Source organism: Eriocheir sinensis, chromosome 48 (assembly GCF_024679095.1).
Source record: "Eriocheir sinensis breed Jianghai 21 chromosome 48, ASM2467909v1, whole genome shotgun sequence".
NCBI lineage: Eukaryota > Metazoa > Arthropoda > Malacostraca > Decapoda > Varunidae > Eriocheir > Eriocheir sinensis.
The window spans coordinates 6,723,560-6,731,404 of record NC_066556.1 but is presented as its reverse complement, the minus strand read 5'-3'; the positions used below and the strand labels follow the sequence as shown (position 1 = coordinate 6,731,404).

Below are 7,845 nucleotides of genomic sequence, written 5' to 3'. Positions count from 1 at the left end.
GTTAGCTCGATACTCACCTCATTGTGGTGGGGCAGTGGGCAGCTGTGCAGTGCTGAGCCGTGTCTGCTGCAGTGCTGTGATCAGCGGCTCTTATAGGCGATGCTTGGTGCCCCGGGCGTCCCTCCCTCCTTTGTCGCGCTACACTTTTTCCTAACTCGCAAACTGTTTTCCCTCAATGGACAGTGACTTGAAAGTGTTCCCAGTACGTGCTTTCTTGCCGGGCAGTTTTTGTCGGCAGTGTTTTGTTGTTGGAGAGCTTAGAGCAGCGCGGCGCCGAGGCTTGCTGCCCTGCCAATTAAGCTTCCTCCCTGCCGGCCATGCACAGTGCACCTGAGCCTGACGTAGTGGGGCTCGCTGGTGCTTTTCTTGTGTTCCAAGGTACTGGTCGCCTTCAGACTATGTTTCCTGCTCTGTCTGTACACACAATTATTATTGACTTAACGGCGATAAACAGCTTAGTTCATGGCTCCTTTGTGTCTCGTGTGTGGCTCGTTCATGATTCGTGCATAACTCGTGTGTTGTTCGTGTATGGCTCGTGAATTACTTGTGTATGGCTCATGTATGGCTCATGCATGGCTCATGTATGGCTCGTGTGTAGCTAGTGTATAGCCTCCCATGACTTAAAACCTGGGATATATGTTTACACATACAACTTCCACATCCTCATAGAAAAGTTTCAATTCTTCGTCATTATAAGTTGATGGTGATGGCCTGCAATATTTGAAGTTTATGTATTATGCTCAGCTGGATAACGAATCAGCTATAGACACCTCTACCCTACAGCAACCATTTGTTTTTGAGTTTACGTCAGCGTGTTACAGTTTTAAGGTGGTTTCGTGTTACTTATTGTTTGTTAGAAGTTTGTTTAAGGCGTGAACTGTTATCTCATTCGTTGAAGGGCCGCTGTTACCGTAGCCTGCTTCATAGTTGATTGTAGTAGGTGAGATAACATAATAGCCTTATAATCAAAGTGATGATAGATTTGTATGGGCCTTGCGGAAGCCTTTTTGTTCACTTTAAGTTCACGTAAGTTAGTTCAGTTTTTCTCTCTCTCACTGGGACATTAAAAAGGTGTGTGGTTTTTAAGAGTTTTTAGTATAAAATGGTATTGGCAATTTTAAACAATAGTTACAAAGTTTATGTGAGCGGTCGCACGAAGATAAGTAGCACACCCAGAGCGGACCTTGTGTCCCGTGCCCTCGCCCGTCTTGTTATCTGCCCTCTTGGCGCTGCTCGCTCGTTTTATTTGCGTTGCTGGTTCGCAGGAAGGGTGTTCCGGTGCTGATGAGTGCTGATTTAGCGTCAACCCAGCTTCTGTTCTCATGAACATAAGCACCTACGTGTCCACCAACATCCTGTGGTGACACTGAGCTTGTGTTTCAACACATACATTCATACATTCATATGTACATGATAATATATATATATATATATATATATATATATATATATATATATATATATATATATATATCTATATCTATATATATATATATATATATATATATATATATATATATTACATCGCTCGGTCATCTAAAAGTCGCGACCCCGCGACTCACCCGACCTTTAAAAGTAGTGTACAGTCGACGATAGAGAGTAGTGTCACGGTTTTCAGAATGTTTAGCCTGGTGGCGGTATATGGCAACTATACCACGGTGGCGCATTCACTGGTGATGTTAGTGACGCGTATCAGTGTGTACAGTGTGTGTGTGACCGTAAAATTATAATGTTGTATAATATTATATTATATTATAATATAATGTGGTTAGAAATATACCAGATTACATGAATTCAATTTAGAAATGCGATAACGAATGTCTTCTACATGATGATGATGATGATGACGAGGTAAAACATCACGAACAGTCTGAAACACTTTTTCTTATTAAACTTTGAAAATACCGCGTGCAATGCTGTCCTTCACAGAGACAGGCAGTGACTAATGCTCCTTACCATCAAACAACAAATAGGTCTGAGGGTCTGTTTAACTCGTAGCCTTAATCCCGGTCACTATAAAGCCTCAAAGACAATTCAGATCATCAAAAATCTAAAATCATTTCTCCGTGAAGATTACGTAATATCTAAGTATAAATACGTGTGTGTGTGTGTGTGTGTGTGTGTGTGTGTGTGTGTGTGTGTGTGTGTTGAGTGCGAGGGTAGAAAAGCCCGCGGTCGACGACGCCGTCATGTGAACGTTTATAGCCTATTATTACGTATATATTTTTTTTTAATAAAGAACAAGATCTTGGCTGTCAGGGATTTATTTTTTAGGTCAAAAGGCATAACAATCTCCCTTAATAAGTGCAGTATATTTTTAAATGTATCATAGTTTGACGAACAACTTAGAGTTGCTTTTGACTAAATTTGAACGAAACTAAAAGCTCGTGTCAAAATGTAGCGACAGAGCCTAAAGAAAAAATATTTATTAAGCGTTAGCGACGGGCACTTTTGATAAATATCTATCTTAAAATTATGGAGAGTGCACCTGTGACCACCGATCACCACAACAGTACGATTTCGATAGGATGTAATAATTTTCATGTCGCGTGAAGGGGTTGCCAGATGCCGCTTTCTGAACGAAACTTACTGGACAGTGTGTCACTACTCTCTATAGCCGACTGTACCTACCCATTTTACAGTCTCGCAATGTGTACTAACTCAGCGGGATGTTGCAACATTTGCCTGAAGATGGTTGTACAAAGTCAGAGCCCGCAAAACAGGGGGATGACAATGATAACAAAAATAACCACAGGAACAACAATAGAACGGTAATGTACATATGGGGCAAGGTAAACTGGGCTAGAGTCATGGACGTGGAAGCTGAGTTCTATCCGAGAAAACAAAATAATAGCTTGAAAAATTACTTACATAATACATCCTTGAAAAAAATAAATTGACTAAACTGTCATTAGGATACATGGTAATGGAGCTATTTGGAATAGTTAAAAAAAGAAAAATGAAAAATCCTTGAAGATCTGCTACAAACTGAACCTTCGAGTCACACCTTGACACAAAACTGTCGCAGAGAAACACTCATCCGTGGCGTGACAATTAATTTGCCAGCGTCGTTACCTTCGGCTTGACTTTTGAGACGGGCGGGGTCTACAACGACAGATGAGGTTGTGTGAAAAGAGGTAATGTTATCCGTAGAGTCTCCTTAGGAAGAATAATAGTTACAATGTGATAACCATGACAAGTCTGGAGAGCCTTAGAAGCATCGGCTGTGTCGGCACCACTGACTTTTGATACTCCGTTTTTTAGGTCTACAGTACTATAGAAGAAAATCCTGTCACCAAGTTGTGAAATCACCGTTGTAACAAATCTCACTGAAATATATAATTCTAGCATAATTGATTAAAGTAATTCCAGCATTAATAAACATCAATTAATAAGAAAAAATGGTCAAGCCACTAAATTTCTACCTATCCCCCGATCGTAACAAATGTGGATAACTGTTATCTGTGACGTCAAAAATAAATCCCGTAACGGGTAACAGTTGTATGTCAAGCAAAGGATAAGAGAAGATGGCGCCACTATAAACACTTGCCTGCGCCATGACGGGCTGAGGCCGAACACCATCCAGGCCCCTCAGGCAAGCCTACCGGCGCAATAGGCGTAGACGTAAAAAAAAAAAAAGTAAGACTTGTCTGCATACTTCCAAAGCTTACAGATATTCACATGCTGGTTACAATAAAAGTTACGGACAGCATCTGCTCAAGTTTAGTTAAGTCTGTCTTTGCAGAGAAAAATGTGTTTCAAGCAGAAGCACATGAGGTTCAAGGTTAAAAAGTACTTATCCCTATGTTATTCTACACCCTCGGTTATTACGGTTCCAAACAAATAAGAAGACTGGCTGCCTTACATCAACTCAGCAATAAAAAGAAAATAGTGAGTCAGAGTGAAAAGTATTACTCAAGCACTCCCCTCTCGCATGAAAAAGATGCAGGCAAAAGCTCAGGAACCAAACATAAATTAGTAATTGCGAGGACGCAGGTTATAGTCGTGTGGTGGAATGATAGACAAAGCAGCGTCAGGCTGAGGCAAAATTCGGAACCTCAAGCTGGCGCTAGTCTTTGGAGACGATCACTATGCACAATTCTGTGTATTAAAAAGTAGATCGTAAAGCTCAAATTTCCGTCCACCTACTTATCTGACTATTTATGCCTAAACAACGGGTAAAAGAACACACCAAGGAATTTTTTTGATTACCGCTGGTGACACCCAAAAAGGTTTAGGTCAGAGGGTCGAAGGCCCCCTCCCCGCCGAGCGTGTCGACGGCATGTGTGAGTTTAAGCACAAAACCGTGCAGGTTGTCAGTGGGGCTGCACTCCTTCGAAGAGGAACTTTAAGGACAATCATGTACACAAAGAACTCTAGAAATTTACCAGCATTAGCTACAGAAATGGTTTCTCCATCTGTCCAGTTTCCTTGTTGCAAACACGAGATCAAATCAGTAGACAGCCGATGGGCGTCCACTGGCCTGTTAAAAAGGCCACTCGTTTGCAGTGTCCACAGCAAAATTTACACCCTTTACGAGGCTGTGTTGCCCATCTTCCCCAAATGTTTCAAGAAAAAGTGACCGAAACGCGTCATAATCCTTCTTCATTTGTAGTTCTGTGAACGCGCTCGTGTTCATGAGGGCCGCGGCTCCCGTTCTGGGTTTGACCCTCGAGCGTATGGGAGATATTTCATCTCGCGGATCTGACACGAATGGTGTTTATGAGAACCTCACATTGGAACAAGAAGTCCCTGGTCAAATAACCTGCCTCCGTACCTGCGAAAGGCTTAATTGCTGTTGATGTTAGCGGGAGATTAGGGGCAGAAACCATTGTGCGATTAGTAAGGCAAATACCTCGTGGTTGTTCATGCAGCTCAGAATAAGGAGGAGAAAGCAATCTTTGATGACTACCACCACTCCTTACATGACAGTTACCGTTATCCTTGACGTCACTGTCATTTCCTTCTACCCACTCCTTATCGTCCTCGGTGAGAGCTTGTAACTTCAGGTCAGGTTTCTCTGCCATTAAAAAGAGATACTAGTAAAATGAGGAGTAAAATGTTAAAAGGAAAAAAAATTATCGCTGCAAAAATAAATTAAAGTGATAATCATTCACCGCTAAGTGTGTGCTCACTCCTCCCCGATGCTTCTAAAATGCATAAAAAGAGGAAAAAGAATAATGAGTGAGTCTTAGCAAAAATACCTCTCCACTGTGTAAAAACACACAAAAGAAAGAAGAAAATAAAATGAATGACTATACTAAAAATGCGTAACAATGTTACAGTTCAGGAAAAATAGTAAACATCCACCTACACCTGAATAAAATTCAACAGCCCAAGGGAAACTAGATACGGGTCCACACGGAGAGAGACAAACAGCACGTAAAAATCACCTGAAATGTTTGAACAAGTGGTGTAATTAAAAACCGTATGAGTGTAGTGTCAGCTACATGCAGGTGAATACCATGAAAATGTGAAGATTGCACTCTGCCACTCATCGATCCTCGGCTGGCTTGCCCGCGTCCTTGGCCGTCGTCCTTCGGTGCCTGGCAGTGGTGAGGGAGGAGGCCGGCGTCCTCCGCCGGCACACACACACACGATTGGGGCTGAAGGAACTTTGTGTCCTTCAATGCCTCAGAAACTCAATTTCTCCACCTATCAACTCGACACAGTCTTCCAAACACCTATCCCCTATTCTTCGACAACACTCAGCTATCACCATCTTCAACACTTAACATCCTCGGTCTATCCTTAACTCAAAATCTCAACTGGAAACTTCACATCTCCTCTCTCGCTAAATCAGCTTCCTTGAGGTTGGGCGTTCTATATCGTCTCCGCCAGTTCTTCTCCCCCCCGCAATTGCTATCCATATACAGGGGCCTTGTCCGCCCTCGTATGGAGTATGCATCTCACGTGTGGGGGGGCTCCACTCACACAACTCTTCTGGACAGAGTGGAGTCTAAGGTTCTTCGTCTCATCAGCTCACCTCCTACTGATAGTATTCTACCTCTTAAATTCCGTCGCAATGTTGCCTCTCTTTCTATCTTCTATCGATATTTCCACGCTGACTGCTCTTCTGAACTTGCTAACTGCATGCCTCCCCCCTCCCGCGGCCCCGCTGCACACGACTTTCTACTCGTGCTCATCCCTATACTGTCCAAACCCCTTATGCAAGAGTTAACCAGCATCTTCACTCTTTCATCCCTCACGCTGGTAAACTCTTGAACAATCTTCCTTCATCAGTATTTCCTCCTGCTTACGACTTGAACTCTTTCAAGAGAAGGGTATCAGGACACCTCTCCTCCCGAAATTGACCTCTTTCGGCCACCTCTTTTGATTCTTTTTTAGGAGCAGCGAGCAGCGAGCTTTTTTTTATTATTTTTTCCCTTTTTATCGTGCCCTTGAGCTGCCTCCTTTGTTGTAAAACACACACACACACACACACACACACACACACACACACACACACACACACACACACACACACACACACATATGCCCCTGTTATATTATGTTGGAGAGAGATGTAACACTTATATAACACTTCGGAGAGGTCCGAAAATCGTTGCCACCATTTATGTTACACGTTTTTAGTATTCTTTTTAAAGGTGGTGTGTGTTACTGGTTGTTTGTTAAGTGTTTGCTTAAGGCGCGAACTGTTACCTCACTCGTTGAATGGCCAGTGTTATCGTGGCCTGCTTCACAGTTGATTGTAGTAGGTGAAGTAACACAATAGCCGTATAATTAAAGTGATGATAGATTTGTATGGGCCGAGCGGAAGCCTTTTTTTTACTTTAAGTTCATGTAAGTTAGTACACTTTTTTTCTCTCACTGGGACATTAAAAAGGTGTGTGGTTTTTAAGAGTTTTTAGTATAAAATGGTATTGATAATTTTACACAATTGTTACAAAGTTTATGTGAGCGGTCGCACGAAGCTAAGTAGCACACCCAGAGCGGACCTTGTGTCCCGTGCCCTCACCCGTCTTCTTCTCTGCTTCTTGGCGCTGCTCGCTCGTTTTGTTTGTGTTGCTGGTTCGCAGGAAGGGTGTTCCGGTGCTGATGAGTGCTGATTTAGCGTCAACCCAGCTTCTGTTCTCACGACCATAAGCGCCTACGTGTCCACTAACATCCTGTGGTGACACTGAGCTTGTGTTTCAACACATACATTCATACATTCATATGTACATGATAATATATATATTACATCCGCCAACTCCGGCTATATGGGAATGTGGAACGCTACCCAGAAGCCGACTCTGCTTATTGAGTTGTACCTGTAAGAGACAGTCCTGAGTAGAGGAGGTTAAGGGGGCGTACACTAAGTTCGTGGCTTGAGGGATTGATTGTTAGAGAATTGGTATACGGAAGGGACGCCTGTTTGGAGACTTACTAGGAGGGACTCGGGGGGAAAGCGTCATAGGGTGAGCGATGCAACGCGCCCCTCGGCATATAAGCTTGTGACTGATTGAGTGATGATACACTGGCAAGAAGGTAGCACGTCAGGGTCAGTTTTTTGCTTTTTTCCGCATAAGATAAATTGCTTAATTACATCCACAATCTCTCTCTCTCTCTCTCTCTCTCTCTCTCTCTCTCTCTCTCTCTCTCTCTCTCTCTCTCTCTCTCTCTCTCTCTCTCTCTCTCTTCAATATTAGCCATAGGACACTTGCAGTAGTAAGATAAGGACTTAAAATATCGACGGGGAATACATTTTTTAGTACGTGTAAGCAACAAGTTTCAGGGCGGCCTCGTGTGTCAGCCTTCCATCGCGTGCAAGTGTTCTGCCTCCGTTTGGGTGCCATGGAAGTTAAGGAAGGAAATTTAATAGGGTGTTTGCGTGTGCTTTTG

At 42.9% G+C, this 7,845-nt stretch overlaps 2 protein-coding genes across 59 annotated transcripts in view; one reads left to right on the top strand and one right to left on the bottom strand.

The window, feature by feature from the left end:
* LOC126981516 (protein piccolo-like) overlaps positions 1 to 7,845 on the top strand; it is a 78,583-nt gene that overhangs the window by 28,192 nt on the left and 42,546 nt on the right. The gene's annotated exons all lie outside the window — the stretch shown is intronic.
* The window catches only part of LOC126981517 (uncharacterized protein PF3D7_1120600-like), a 29,019-nt gene that overhangs the window by 15,860 nt on the left and 5,314 nt on the right, over positions 1 to 7,845 (bottom strand). The window lies entirely within an intron of this gene.